This window comes from Papaver somniferum, chromosome 3 (genome assembly GCF_003573695.1).
Source record: "Papaver somniferum cultivar HN1 chromosome 3, ASM357369v1, whole genome shotgun sequence".
Taxonomy (NCBI): Eukaryota; Viridiplantae; Streptophyta; class Magnoliopsida; order Ranunculales; family Papaveraceae; genus Papaver; species Papaver somniferum.
In genome coordinates, this window is record NC_039360.1 from 185,467,377 (window position 1) to 185,482,302 (window position 14,926).

The window sequence follows — 14,926 nt, forward strand, 5'->3', positions numbered from 1 at the left end:
TGAATTTAAGGATTTAAAAAATAATTAATTGATGACTCTATACTAGCAGGCATGCTATCTAGGAGCATTAATTATTTGATAGTTGAGTAATATGATCTTGTTGAAGCGTCATATTTCTTTTATATAGTCAGGGAAAACATTGTTACATCTTGAAGACGTTATTGCTCTATACTAGCAGGCAAGCTGTCTAGGAGCCGTCCAATCGTTCGATTCTATATAGAAGTAATTACTGAAATTACTCAGTATTCATGAGATATGTCGTTGCCTCAGTTGAGAGACTACTGGTAGGGCTAGAAACCTAATATGAAATACCGCAAGCACACGGTGTCTAGAACATAGATAACAGCAAATACGGGTCGATCCTACGGGGAGTTGGATTGGTGAATCTAAACTTCTAAGTTCTACTTCTACTAATTTAGAGACAAATGGTTTTGTCGGTACGACGAGAAATTGATTATTATACTAAAAGAAGCAAGATTGAAAACAATACAATGATTAACTAGGGCCTTGAATCCACCACCTAGATGCATAGAAATTCTCTAGTGTGATACACTAGTTCTCTTTTCAAATCAAGGAGCTATAGAGATGCTAGCCTCAAGCTACCTTGAAGATGTGATGTAATCACTAACACATATGATGACTTAATCTCAGCGAAATATGTCAATTCCTAGAATTACCTATCTGTTTAAGGCATAGGTAATCACAAATTGAACTAAATCAGTTTACATAGAGCTTGAATACATAACAAAGGATTATTCTAACCACCATGGATGTTTCACATACAAGGTGAAAGTAATTTGCTAGTATTCAGAAATCAAGTCATGCTTTTCAATAAAATTCCATGGAGAAGAAGTGAAATCAAACAAGAGAAATTCTAGTTAATAAAGGGGTTTCATCTCTACCCTAGCAGAGATTTTTAGAACATAAGTAAAATTGAAATAAAACCTAAACCTAACAACAACAGATTGCACCGGCTAACCCGAGATTTCCTTTCCATTCACAACTGCCTCTTCTATTTATACAAGTTTCCCCCAATTCTAATCCAACCTATTAAGCAATAAAATACAAACAATAAGTTACAACTTACAAGAAATTCTGACAACCCTTCTTCAATTTCTTGCTGCCATGCTCAGAGCTGTGATTTGTCTCAAGATCTCCACTGGTTGATTTAACATTTCAAAACCATACTCTACCAGTAGGCACACGAGACCCATACTTTAGAAACTAGGTCTAGAAATTTAGGTGATGGTTAAGAGTGATTATATGACAGAGAGAGAGGAAGAGAGAGAGAGAGAAACATAAATAAGGATGTGAGACGGTACGAATTGGGGAATAAATATGGGCGAACAGTAGCAGGATGGTGTTTCTGTTGAGAGAGGGAGGTGATGTCGGTGTAAACTAAGGAGAAAGTGAGAGTTTCTGATCTTGGAAATGAAAATGGGAAAAGTGACAAAGGGCTAGTTTGGCTGTTGAGCAATAATACATGGGTTAGGTATATAAAAGTAAATTGCTTTGGTTTCTTTTCTTTAAGCGTGAATGATTCTTGGACTTTCACTTTGGCCCATGCAAAAGTCATTTCCACACTTGAATTTCCTTCAACTCCTTAGCCACCATTTGGTCCATATTTCCACCTTTCGCAATAGCTCTGTTAACCGATTTCTATATTCTCCTACAAAAACAAACATAAATAATAAATATTTACAATATAACGATTATTGACTCTTCGAGACGCAAAATACACAACTTGGCATAAAATAGGGAACTTGAGGTGTGACAAAAGACAACAAAATGATCTAGAAATATGCAATATTAGGCAGCGATCACACCCCAAACCCGAATTTTGCTCGTCCACAAGTAAAATGTGTTGTGCTAAGATTAGCTACTTCCTAGACACCCCAAGATCTTTCACATAGAAAACAGAAAACTATTGCGGAATTAAACAAGAACACAAAGAATTATAGTGGTTCGGCAATGTGCCTACTCCACTGCAACAATAAACTTCTTATTGAAACTTAGAGAATAGACTTCTTCACACACCTCTACAATTCAGACTGAGATACAATAACCAAAGGGTTACACTCTTATTTATAGGCCTAAGAATAATCTAGAATTGCCTAGAAATAGATTCCTAAATAGAGAACTATTTCCTAATGTAACTTAGAAAACAGATTCCTAAAATACTTGAGGAGGTGCAAAACTGATTTAGGGAAATCAGTTTGATCTATCCTAAAACAGGGTGTTTCCTAAATCAAGCCAATAACTAACAATTCTCCACCTTGGCAAGATTTCTAGGACAACTTCACTATTCTCTAATTTCTCCACCTTGGCATGAAATCTGACATTCCATTTCCTTCAAACTTTGCTGCTTTCACTCATCCTTAGATGCTTCACTTCTTCACTCATCATAAGATGCTTCACTCCCTTTTTAGGCTTCACATGTGCTTGACAGCACCACTACACCCTAAAGTGTCTTCAAATATGCACAATGCCGATCAAGTTTAGACATTTTCACCTGTCACCACTTTGGTGAGCATATCTGCTGGATTGTTGGCGGTTCCAACCTTTTCCAACTGAATTTCACCTTCTTCAATAATTTCCCGTACTTTATGATATCGTACATTGATGTGCTTTGTTCGAGCGTGATAAACTTGGTTCTTAGCTAGGTGTATTGCACTTTGACTGTCACAATACACGCTTACTTTCTCTTGTTGAATATCCAACTCCTCAAACAAACCTTTCATCCAAACGACTTCCTTTATACCTTCTACAACAGCCATATATCGGCTTCGGTTGTTGATAACGCTATTGTTGGTTGTAAGGTTGACTTCCAACTTATCGGCCCACTCGCAGCTGTAAAGACATACCAAGTAGTGGACCGAAACTTGTCCAAATCGCCAGCGTAATCGGAATCACAATATCCTGCTACTTTGCAACCAGTTCTCTCATTTGGTGAGAACTTCAATCCAACGTCTACGGTACCTTGAATATACCATAGAATCCACTTCACAGCCTGCCAGTGTTCCTTCCCTGGATTATGCATATATCTACTAACCATGCTAATAGCTTGTGAAATATAAGGCCTAGTGCACACCATAGCATAAATAAGGCTTCCAACAGCACTTGCATACGGTATTTCAGCCATTAACCTCTTCTCCTCCACTGTTTTTGGTGACTGTTCAGCATTCAACTTAAAGTGTCGAGCTAGAGGTTGTGTTACTGGTTTAGACTTGTCATTTAAACCAAAACGCTTCAATACCTTTTTCAAATAAGACTTTTGAGAAAGACTAATAGTGCCTGATTTCCTATCTCTCTCAATTTCCATGCCCAAAATTTTCCTCGCTTCACCGAGATCTTTCATCTCAAATTCACTATTCAACTGATCTTTCAATCGTTGAATCTCCACCTCACTTTTAGACGCAATAAGCATGTCATCTACGTATAAAAGTAGTTAGATAAAGGATTCATCTTTGAGCTTTTTGAAGTACACACAAGAGTCATAGTTGCTGCTTGTGTACTTTTATGTCTTCATAAACTTGTCGAATCATTTGTACCACTGCCTTGGAGACTGCTTCAAGCCATACAACGATCTCTTCAAGTTACATACCCAATCTTCTTTACCCGCTACTTCAAAACCCTCGGGTTGCTTCATATAAATCGTCTCCTCCAAGTCACCATGTAAGAAAGCAGTTTTCACATAAAGTTGTACAAGCTCGAGATCAAACTGCGCCACCAAAGCAAGTAAAATTCTAATGGAAGTATGGTTTACCACTGGAGAAAACACTTCATTATAGTCAATCCCTTCCCTTTGCGCGTAGCCCTTAGCTACCAACCTTGCTTTGTATCTTACGTTGCTTGTAGTTGGAGATCCTTCCTTCTTTGTATATACCCATTTGCATCCAATTGCCTTTTCTCCTTTAGGTAGCTCCACCAGCTCCCCAGTTCCATTCTTGTCAAGAGAATCCATCTCTTCACTCATGGCTTTCTCCCACTCCACCTTTTCAGCTGTCTTAATGGCTTGTTTATAAGTGAAAGGAATTTCTTCTTCTACAATCGGTAATGCATATGCAACTATATCCGCAAACCGTTCTGGTTGGCGAGTATTTCTTTTTTCTTTCCTATGAGCAATACTATTATAATATGTAGCTTCTTCTGGTACTTCAGGTTGCGTTTCTTCTACTTGTACCTCTTGTTCTGGTTCTTGGGTTGAACCATCAGTTGTTCTCAATTCTAAGTCTTCATCAAAACCTTCATCTTCCAAATTCCCGTCTATGTGCACAGATTTCGCTGGTTTTTCATTTGGTTCAAACACCGTTATTTGCTGACTTTCTACTTCTATTTCAGATGATACATTCTTCCACATTGCAGTCTCATTAAAGGTAACATCCCTACTTATCACTATCTTCTTCGACTCGGGACACCATAACTTGTATCCTTTTACCCATTATTGGAAACCTACGAAAATAGCTTTCTTGGCTCTAGGATCAAGTTTTCCTTCCCTCACATGGTAATAAGCAGGACAACCAAATACATGCAACATATCATAATCTGAAACTAGTTTACCATACCATACTTCCATCGGTGTTTTACCTTCTAGTGCCGCTGTTGGCAACCGATTCACTAGGTGACACACATATTCCACAGCTGCAACCCAAAACTGTTTACCTAATCCAGCATTAGACAACATACATCGTACTTTCTCCAATAATGTACGATTCATGCGCTCCGCCATCCCGTTCTGTTGTGGAGTCTCCCTTACTGTGAAATGACGCTCAATGCCTTCACCTTCACATATTTGCAGGAACGGATCAGACTTGTACTCACCACCATTGTCTGATCTTAAGGCCTTCATTTTCCTGCCGGTCTTCATCTCGACCTTCTTCTTCCACTTCAAAAATATTCTCAAAACTTCATCCTTTGTATTCATGGTGTACACCCATACTCTTCTGGTGAAGTCATCTATAAAGGAGACAAAATATCTTCTACCTCTCAAGGATGCAGTCCTTGAAGGTCCCCATACATCTGTGTGAACATAGTCTAGAATTCCCTTGGTGGTACTTTTACCGGTCATAAATTTCGTTCTAGTTCTCTTCCCCTTCACACAATGTTCACAAAATAACTTGCTGCATGATTTTGTGCCTTTCAACAAGCCTTGCGAAATCAAGTGTTTCAAAGACTTTTCTCCGCTATGCCCTAAACGTATATGCCATAGTTTGGTAGTGTCCGACTCAACACTATCTGATACTGCTGCAATTCCTTCACTCACACTTGCAGAAAATACAAGTTTCCATGTTTCAAACCTTTCATAACAACTAGCCCATTAGAATAGACCTTCAAAACTCCACCTTTCAATGTCATCTCAAATCCTCGGGAGTCTAGTTCACCTACTGAGATCAGATTTTTCTTCAATTCTGGTACATAACGAACATCTTCAAGTTCTTGAACAACGCCATCATTCATCTTCAAACGAATCTTCCCAATCCCTTCAACTTTACAGGTATTATTGTTACCCATAAACACCTTTGGTCCATCAAACTTTTCAAACTTAACGAACCAGTCCTTCCTAGGGCACATATGGTAGGAAGCTGCGCAATCCATAATCCACTCAGTTGTATATGCAACTAATGCAGAATCATGAACAATCATCGAGAACTTGTCATATTCATCATCTTCAATAGCACCAGACTTGATTTCAGCAACGTTTGCATCTAAATTCTTCTTCTTGTCCTTGTTCTTTGCTTTAGGACAATCCTTCTTCCAATGTCCAGTCTGATGACAAAAGGAGCATTCATCATATGTTGCGATCTTTGATTTGGACTTCGGTTTGAACCTTGATTTACCTGAATTCTTCTTGTCAGACTTCCCTCTAACTGTCAAGGCCTCACTAGTCGATTCCCTGTTCAAATCTCTATCCCTTTGCCTAATATCGTAACTTATAAGTGCAGTAGTCACATCATCAAACTTGAATGTTTTATCCTCTATCTTATTCGATAAACTATCAATGAAAGTTTTATACGAATCAGGTAGAGATGCCAAAAAACAGCAAGTTTTGGTTTCATCTTCGTGTTTCACTCCAATATTAAGTGCAGCATCAATTAATCTATTGTACTCAGTGAGGTGTTCAACCATAGAGATACCTGGTTTTTTGTTGAATCTGAAAAGTCTTCTCTGCATCATGATTTGGTTTGAAACACTTTTCACTACATACTTATCTTCCCGATTCTTCCATAGCTTGAAAGCTACATTTTCACTCATCATATCGTACTTTATCTCCTTTGTAAGGCACAAACGGATTGTGCTACAAGCCTGACAATCCATCTTTGTCCATTCATTGTCCATCATCTCTGGTGCAGCAGGTTTTGCTTCTAATAGAGCATCCTTTATATCTTGCTGACTCAAAGCATCACGAACTTCACATTGTCACATGGTAAAATTGGTCTTACCATCAAATTTCTCTACTTCAAACTTTGCGTTCGACATCGACTTAGCCATCTTCACCTTCAAACTCTTTTTTTGACTTCAAACGAGCTAATTCTAGATGAAACCCTAAAACTGGCTCTGATACCAGTTTGTTGTGCTAAGATTAGCTACTTCCTAGACAACCCAAGATCTTTCACATAGAAAACAGAGAAGTATTGCGGAATTAAACAAGAACACAAAGAATTATAGTGGTTCGGCAATGTGCCTACTCCATTGCAGCAATAAACTTCTTATTGAAACTTAGAGAATTGACTTCTTCATACACCTCTACAATTCAGACTGAGATTCAATAACCAAAGGGTTACACTCTTATTTATAGGCCTAAGAATAATCTAGAATTGCCTAGAAATAGAAGTCATAAATAGAGAACTATTTCCTAATGTAACTTAGAAAACAGATTCCTAAAATACTTGAGGAGGTGCAAAACTGATTTAGGGAAATCAGTTTGATCTTTCCTAAAACAGGGTGTTTCCTAAATCAAGCCAATAACTAACAAAACGAACTAAGAAAATCCTACCTACACCACTGTCGTTGGTCTCTCGATTGCATTTAGCGAATGCAATAAGCCTTTTAAACCACTAAGTGTCCCTAGTGGACGAGTTGCAGTCTCGTGAGGGTTTGATTAGAACATACCCACAAAGTTCTAGGTCAAAAGAGAGCTCACCTTGTATGATGTGTAACACCTGCATTTTAGTTTAATCTCACAACAAAATGGATCTGTCAATCTAGCTTTCAAAGGCACAAGTGACACACAATGACTCCAGCACAAAAAATATTTTGAAATCCAAGAGTTCGAATAGTTAACATGTGATAAGAGTGTAAGGTGTAATTCTATCGTGAGCATGCATAGAAACTGATTTATCAATCGAAGTCATGACTGCCAATACTATGAGATAGTTGAACCGATTCAAAGACAAGCTAGCTTTATAGGAGATGTGAATGTTCACCTAAATGGTTGGCGATATTTCAGCTTACCCGTTTTGTACATCGATGGCTGCACCCTCCCTTGCTTTATTACAAGACTATTTACAGCACAGATACAAAGACTAATTACATTATACATATGAAAATGCATTGACTGACTATTTATTTTAACAACTTTGAAGAAAGAAATACCGACTTTATGGAACACAAGATAACAAAATCTCTTATCAATTTTTTTTCTTTTCTTTTCTCTTTTTGAAGTTTTCTGATTTTCTTTTCTTTCTTTTTTTTGGATTTTTTTTTTCAAGATAAGAGGGTTAAGAACAAGTTGATGCTAATGTAACACTTATGATAGTAACAAAAACAAAAAGATAAATCACAATTTCGCAAGAGGTAGCTCTTTTCGATGCACACAGTAACATTCAATGGTCGCTTTTCATAACGTATACACCAACTACTATCCCAGTCGACCAAAGAAAAAGCTAGTCAAGTCTCATCAGTATTCTAGATGATTGGAAGTCTACTGGATTATGCAAATCAGACGCTATACATGCTTGATAGATTGTGCAAGTGCATTTTCAGATCACATGTTCAAAAAGTTTCAAAAAAATAAATCGAACTCGCATGTTATAGTGCTAGAATCAGAAAGTTCTCAAACGAGTGCCTCATCATCTAGATCGAGAACCCTAACATATACACGCAGGCATCACAGATCAAGGTAGATGAGCTCAATAATTTATTCAGTTTTTATTTTATTTATTTATTTTTTTTGGAAGAGTTCAGTTTCAATTATGGCATAATGACAACGACATGGTAACTACTCTTCACCCCCAAACCTAAACTAAAGATTGTCCTCAATGTTTCAAAAGATAAACATAATTATAATAACGTACCATTAGAGAAAGGAAAGATATTATCAGATGTCGACGAAAGAAAGAACTGAACCCCATTATTCACGACTAGAATCCAACAGGAACTCAGCTGATGTCACATTGGATTAGCACATATATACAAGAAAGCTAGAAAATATAATTACCTATTGGAATATACAATGATGATTTGCCATATATATACAACCTAAAAAGTTGAGGATCAACCCAAAGGACGGAATGCGGAAATTTTAGTAGCCTCACACATTTATAACAAGATAGAAATTTAAGTGAGGCTGTCAAACAAAATGAGCCACCCCCAAAACCTAGATTTTTCAATAGATGTACTTTTGGACACAAAATCTAGCAATTTGAGGGGTGCATCATGCACAAGGTCCAATTCAAATTGAACTTTCTTAGGGACAAGCAGAGATACACATTCCACTTGTGGATCATCAAAGGTATCATATTTGGATGCAAAATAGTCCAAAAGGACTTGGGAGGCACACAGTTCCAATCCTAGATTAGGTACTCTCAGAATAGTTGGTTTTCAAATCTTGTTACAAACCAAATCCAGGTTGGGTGGAAGATTATCAGTTTGTGACATGGGCAGGGAGCTAGATGCATCTAATTTGTTTTCATGCATTTCACCATTAATATTGTTATACACTCTCCCTAAGTCAAACAAGAACTGTTGTATCATGCTCACAGTCATCAAACAAATTAGCAAGTCCAAATTCAGAATCACCATCATCCAAAATTTTCATCTCATGCATAGGAATATCAGAAGAAACATCATATTCTGACATAGGTAGGGAATCAGACACATTACAGTTATTTTCGTACATAAGATTATTAGTGTCGACAGACAATTCAACCTTCCCTAGTTCAGACACAAGATGTCTGTCATGCTCTCTTTCACAGTTCAATTGTACAATACCTAAATCAGTAGCCACATCATCCAACAATTCAGTATTACGAATAAGAAAATCAGAAGAAGCAGCAACATAGTCTAATGTCTCAGAAACACAAGATTCCATAAGAACATTTTCATGAAAAACATGATCTTCTAACAAATCATCTCATCATAACAAGGATATAATGTCCTATTCAAAATCATAGAGTCCCTAGTCGACTCGATTACCTCCAGATTAGGATCATATTCAATATCAGTTGCACGAGTAGGACTAAACATACTATTTTCAGAATTAATTCATTAGGACTAACAAACATTTCATTTTGAAATTCCCCCCTTCGTTCATTTTGTAAACGAATCAGATTCATCCTTAAGATCATATTTAGTTGTTCAATAGAAGGGAAATCTTCAACAGTGGGTATCCTCATTTCAGATGGGTATTCGGTACATGGTTGCACATGAGGGTCACTATAGAAAGAAATTTCAGCAGTGTTGCTATATGGATTATCATGTAATACTTTCAATTCAAATCTAGCATTATTTTGCTCAATGAGTTTGAGATTTTCTGTTATGGATTGCATACAAGGACTCATGGGAGTACAAAATTGTTCAACTTCCCATTGTGGTGACTGATACATGTGTGGATAACAATTAGGTCTATATATTGTAGCTCAGGACCTTGAAAAGGTCCATAATATTCCCTAAAATTATTAAAACCATGGTCTATGGGATTCTCATAATGTGAAATATGCTCGTAAGCAAGTTCTCTAAGTGATTTGTTCGATAATCTCTCATCCCTATCATCAGTCCAAAATCCTGACATCACTTTTTTTTTCCCGAAACAAAATGAAACAAATCTATTCTAAATGCTACTAACAAATCCTAAAAAGAATGATGCATATAAAAACGTATATAAGCTACTAAGACAAAATACGACAGGTTAAACACAGTATACAAGATTACATATGCAAAAATTAACAAGAAAAACTAAAAATGATGTTGTTATGACAATGGCAGAGAGTTGTGACGTTTATCAATCCTGAAATGGGTTTCTATTGGACTATGGCAATAAAAATATAGTCAACTAACGAGAGGCCAACTCATATTTGTTAACAAAATGTATAGCACAACCATTAATCCCAATATTAAACCGTTCAGACTAAGCAGTTACAAAGCAGAAACATCATTTTTGTTGCCGTGTTTAAGAAACTTACATCCGCTGCGCATCCGAAAAAGGCTACTTGAAACTGATTGCTCCCTGTTTCTTTTTGATCTCCTTATTCTTACCTTTTTGTGGAAATTTCTCTAACTATAAACAACTCCAGCGACATGCCACAACAACTTGGTGAGTACCTGATAAGCTAAAGAGAACCATTTAGTACCCAGAAATGTGCAAATAAAACGAAAAAAATATGTACACTAATTTATGACTACTAACAGTTTATGGAATAGTAATTACAGAGGGACAATAGGCACGATTGAGCAATGTGCAAACAGAACTATGACTTTGATCTCTAAATAATTTAGACAAGTGTTTACAGAAAATCTTTAACTGCTAGAAAAAAAAATAATTTTGACAAGACACCAATAACATAACATGAAATGATTACACAACTAACGAGTACTTGACTTAAACTGCAGGTGATTTTTAGTACTTGACTAAGCAAACAGAAGTTACAGAACAAGAGCTACATGATAAAATCTAAGAATACAAATTAAAATCTATCTATACTAACGGAACAATATATGACAATCTAATTATCTATGCAATTTAAACAGCTACGAGACAATACTAAAACTAACGGATGCAGTGATGCTGGTATATATATATATGCAACTACAGGCAATACTTTAAGCGAAAGAAATAAAATAAAACAATGCCGCTAGTTAAAAGGAGTGACTGTAAAGCTACAGAATGACGACAACTTAATCCAAAATGTAAAAGCTACAGGACAATTCCTAAATGAAATGCGTGATGCAAAAGCTACAGACAAGTTACAAGACTAATTAGATACAACTATATACAGAAAACTCAAATGATTAAAAACTATCTACAGATTAAATACTAAACTTGATTATATGAAGACCAACAGGTCAAAAGCAACTTCAACTAAATTGTAAAAGCTATAAGACAAAATGCTAAGACTACTGAACTAGGAAAAATTGTGAACTAAAAGTTAAGATATAATATGAAACACCACAGAGTTGTTATTACAGACAGAGACACCAAGAGGTACTGTAATCAAAACAAAACGAAACAAAACGAGAATATAAGTAAAGATTAAAAATCAGTACCAGCAAAAAAAAATCAAAAAAAAAAGAAGATCATTTATAAGTCCTAACTACAAACCAGTAAAAACAGAAACTAAACTATCTAACTACACCGTTTGCCAACTCCCCGGCAGCGGCGCCAAAAACTTGGTAGGGTTAGAAACCTACTATGAAATATCGCAAGCGCACGGTGTCTAGGACATAGATAACGGCAAATACGGGTCGATCCTACGGGGAGTTGGATTGGTGAATCTAAACTTCTAAGTTATACTTCTACTAATTTAGAGACAAATGGTTTTGTCGATACAACGAGAAATTGATTATTATACTAAAAGAAGCAAGATTGAAAACAATACAATGATTAACTAGGGCCTTGAATCCACCACCTAGATGCATAGAAATTCTCTAGTGTGATACACTAGTTCTCTTTTTAATCAAGGAGCTATAGAGATGATAGCCTCAAGCTACCTTGAAGATGTGATATAATCACTAACACATATGATGACCTAATCTCAGCAAAATATGTCAATTCCTAGAATTACCTATCTGTTTAAGGCATAGGTAATCACAAATTGAACTAAATCAGTTTACATAGAGCTTGAATACATAACAAAGGATTATTCTAACTACCATGAATGCTTCACATACAAGGTGAAAGTAATTTGCTAGTATTCAGAAATCAAGTCATGTTTTTCAATAAAATTCCATGGACTAGAAGTGAAATCAAACAAGAAAAATTCTAGTTAATAAAGGGGTTTCATCTCTGCCCTAGCAGAGATTTTTAGAACATAAGTAAAATTGAAATAAAACCTAAACCTAACAACAACAGATTGCACCGGCTAACCCGGGCTTTCCTTTCCATTCACAACTGCCTCCTCTATTTATACAAGTTTCCCCCAATTCTAATCCAACCCATTAAGCAATAAAATACAAACAATAAGTTACAACTTACGAGAAATTCTGACAACCCTTCTTCAATTTCTTGCTGCCATGCTCAGAGCTGTGATTTGTCTCAAGATCTCCACTGATTGATTTAACATTTCAAAACCATACTCTACCAGTAGGCACATCAGACCCCTACTTTGGAAACTAGGTATAGAAATTTAGGTGATGGTTAAGAGTGATTATATGACAGAGAGAGGGAGAGAGGAACAGAAATAAGGATGTGAGACGCTACGAATTGGGGAAGAGATATGGGCGAACAGTAGCAGGATGGTGTTTCTGATGAGAGAGGGAGGTGATGTCGGTGTAAACTAAGGAGTAGGTGAGAGTTTCTGATCTTGGAAACGAAAATGGGAAAAGTGATAAAGGGCTAGTTTGGCTGTTGAGCAATAATACATGGGTTAGGTATATGAAGGTAGATTGCTTTGGTTTCCTTTCTTTAAACGTGAATGATTTTTGGACTTTCACTTTGGCCCATGCAAAGTCATTTCGGCACTTGAATTTCCTTCAACTGCTCAGCCACCATTTGGTCCACATTTCCACCTTTCGCAATAGCTCTGTTAACCAATCTCTATATTTTCCTAGAAAAACAAACACAAATAATAAATATTTACAATATAACGATTATTGACTCTTTGAGACGCAAAATACACAACTTGGCATAAAATAGGACATTAAAGAACTTGAGGTGTGACAAAAGACAACAAAATGATCTAGAAATATGCAATATTAGGCAGTGATCAACTACACATCTACATATGCTCCGAGAGACAGTATTCTTAGTCAGAGGTTCTTGCGGCATGAGCTTTCATGCTTCGATGAGAGACATGAGCCTCAATACTCATCTGATGGATGGATCAGGAGTATGTACAATTATGGTTTTAAGATTTTAGCCTTTGTCGAAAATCCACCATCTATATTAAGTCCCCTGCTTAGTGAGGGACAATCATGTTCCTCAGTCAGTACTAGATGGTGATTTTCTAGTTATAAACGAAATAAGTAATTGAACTTAGTCGTAAGATAAGATGTTACCGGATTTTCGATTGCACGAGCGACCATGGCTTGAACGAAGATCCCACTGGCATGATAGAGCATCATCTAACGAGCATAAAGTGGTGTAGCACTGCTGATTTGGTGATGGAACCTTGGTCGATTTAGGATTCACGGGTCCGGGCCCAAAAAGGAAATCCTTGTGGAATTAGGTTTTGGAAATAAAATTTGATATAAAAGGGATTGATTCCTTCTTTCTTTTTTTATTTCTCCTCCACGACCGACCACCACCTTCATCTCTTCATCTTCTTCACGTCTGAGCAAGGAAGAGAGCAGGAGAAAAAATTTCGCCGGAGCTTATCGCCGCCACCGTCCGACCAACTTCCGGCCGGCATCGACCAGGTACGCGACATTTTTTTTTCTTCAGAAGTTTGTGGTTTTATGAGTTGTTCATGCTTTGTTCATGTTAAAGTTATGTATATACATGTGCATATATAAGTGTGAGTTTTGTAGAAAACCCATATTTGAAAAACGTATGTTCCTTCGACCGTTAGTTCAATAAACTAGTAACAATCCCTGACTTATGAGAGATTTTTTTTATATATAGACCTGTGTCTAGTGATAAAATTTTGTTTATGAGCTTTCACGAAAACCAAAACTTTATCTTGAAAGGTGTGAATTTTCACAAAATCGAAATAAACCCTCGTTTCAAAGACGGACGACTGTACGAAGGAAAAAGATTTTTATTTTTTTTGATAAAACCCTGAAATATCCACGATTTTCTTATATAAAATCGTGACATGTTCACGATTTTTTTTACGTGAGTTTTGCTCACATTAAAATAGTAAAACTTACTTTTACGTGAATAATTCACGTAATATATATATATATATATATATATATATATTGAAAATCAAAGCCTGATTTTGAGTAATATTTAAAAGTAAACAATTATTTATGATGAAATATTGTTTAGTTTTCATAATTCAATGGCTAATGTTTGTATGGTGGAAGTTGTTAGAGCATTGCTCGGTCGAACTCGCATGCGTTGCTATCTCAAGCATGTTTGTCAATATTAGTGATCAAAACTATAATTCTTGATTTCTAGTATACTATAGCTAAGGTCTCGGACTAGGATAGAAAGTGTAGTTGAGCTCAAGAACTCCATGGTAATCATCATACAAGACGCAGGACTACTTAAGGAACTGGTGGATCTTCATCGACTAAAAGGTATGTGGAGACTTGAACTTATCTATCACTCAAAAGTATATTTATCTCCTATCTTGGACAAAATTCGTTTTGCTATATAGACTTAGATTATACATATTTTTTATTTCGAGCCGAGTTTATCTCGCCTATCTATTTCTCGAAATATGTGTTGGTAAGCTTTCGCTTTATCCAAGTTCATATTTACCTAGTGACGAAAGTCATGACAAGTTTCAATCACTTTGAAAATTGCTTACTTTGACGAAAAATAGTTTGTGAAAAACAACTATAGAATATCAACGTCCTCTAAGAATGTTTCAATGATTGAAAT

The 14,926-nt window shown here is 36.3% G+C and overlaps 1 long non-coding RNA gene across 1 annotated transcript; it reads right to left on the reverse strand.

The window, feature by feature from the left end:
* Nucleotides 1-853: 853 nt before the first annotated feature.
* On the reverse strand, nucleotides 854-12,775 carry LOC113358271. The gene is made up of 3 exons (XR_003364379.1): nucleotides 12,410-12,775; nucleotides 10,401-10,539; nucleotides 854-1,669 (listed from the first exon to the last, which is right to left on the reverse strand). It is a non-coding gene; the product is annotated as an uncharacterized LOC113358271 (long non-coding RNA).
* Between the last annotated feature and the right edge of the window lie 2,151 nt (nucleotides 12,776-14,926).